The 1,632-nt window shown below is 25.1% G+C and overlaps 1 long non-coding RNA gene across 1 annotated transcript; it reads left to right on the top strand.

Annotated features, from left to right (window-relative positions):
* The first annotated feature begins 856 nt into the window (after nucleotides 1–856).
* Nucleotides 857–1,163, top strand: LOC136975831 (uncharacterized). The gene is made up of 3 exons (XR_010880834.1): nucleotides 857–889; nucleotides 979–1,017; nucleotides 1,093–1,163. It is a non-coding gene; the product is annotated as an uncharacterized lncRNA (long non-coding RNA).
* Nucleotides 1,164–1,632: the final 469 nt, after the last annotated feature.

The raw sequence follows: 1,632 nt of genomic DNA, 5'->3' as shown, positions 1-1,632 counted from the left end.
TTTTTTTTCTGGCTGTTTCTGGATTTTTCCGGCATTTTTTTTATTTGTCTTCATTTCTAATAATTGCTACAATTACACTTAAGTTTTCAGATTGATTTGGGAGATATTACGGGAGTGTGGTCATATCTCCTAAACGGATGGTCCTATTTTCTTGAAAATTTTCGAAGACATCTCCCCTTAATAAACAAATCTCCATGAAAAATTTCAGAAATTTTCGACAAAAAGAACAGGAATTATTAAGCTTCAAAGTGGATAAATAAAATCGTTTCTTTACTCAATAACATACAGAACTCCCCCCCACTATTTTTCTGCATTTCTCGACGTTTCAAGATGTCCTAAGTCCAATAATTAAAAATTTGTGGGGGTCATTTTTCTTTTCTCTGATATATATAACAGGAAAAGTAATAAATGTTTTTATACAAACCTAAATAGTTAATATAATATAATATCTAACTAATTTTTATTCATTTATTAAATTTTAGTAACAAAAATTAATGTTTCACATAAAATTTTATAACAGTTTGTTATTTTTTTTTAGTTTGATTGCTTGCGAGATAGGAATAATAACGTAAGTATAATTTTTAAATTACATTTATATTAATTAATTAAATAAATATTTCTATTAAAATTGATAAATAACTTCTAAATAATCTAACATAAAAACGTATTATATATTTAAATTTATGATTTAAACATTTTATTATCTAAGGGTTTAAACAATTGCATTGACATAGAAGAAAAATCTTCATGCTTCGTCGAAAAATTTCAAAATAAAGTAAGCTTGTTTATATATATATATATAATAATTCTATGTGATAATAATAATTTTATTTATATAATTTTCTTTCTAAAATAGATTGATCCAAATCAGTTTGTGAGCTCTATTAGGGTAATTATAATTATATACACATATATTGTATTCGTGTATATAAATTGTGAAGTAAGTTTAAAATGCTTTATATTTTTCATTTATAATAGGGAAGTCAAGACTGTGCATCATTTAAGGAGAATATAGAAGTAAAAAAACTTAAACTGTTCAATATTTTTTAAGAATTTCATTTATTTTTTTAATACCTTTCATTTCTTTTATAGAACGTATTGGTGGATTTATGCTCTACTTTGAGAGGTGATACCGATGCAGATTTTTTATGTCAATTTTTTACCCAGTAACTTCAAGAATTATTACATCTTTCGAATAATTTTATGTAAACGTTGAGTTTAATGCAATTATGCTTAATTAATAAAGTTTAAATAGCATTAAATTTGATTTACTCACTGTTTAACTTCTGGGAAGGGACTCCAAGAGGGGAGAGAGTGTACAGGATAATTTCTCGAAGTGCGGGGAAAAATCTTCCCACCCCGAGAAATCACCCTATACCCCATAAACAGACTAAAAAACAATGCTAAGAATTTTATTAATAAAAAGGACAAAGCCTCTATCCCGGGCCCCATACAAGCATTTCAAAATTCTGCTTCTAAGACAGTAAAGTGCAAAATTTTACACAAATTTATGATTTTTAAATATAAATTTCTAATTATTAACGCTTAACGATAACATTTCAGAATTAAAATAATAAAAATAAATATATTTTTTAAAATAAAGAATAAATAATTTATAAACAGAAATGAGGA

This window comes from Centruroides vittatus, unplaced genomic scaffold, assembly GCF_030686945.1.
Source record: "Centruroides vittatus isolate TY-2023 unplaced genomic scaffold, ASM3068694v2 contig_388, whole genome shotgun sequence".
Lineage (NCBI taxonomy): Eukaryota > Metazoa > Arthropoda > Arachnida > Scorpiones > Buthidae > Centruroides > Centruroides vittatus.
Note: the sequence above shows the minus strand (reverse complement) of the source record. Positions and strands in the feature narration are given on the sequence as shown.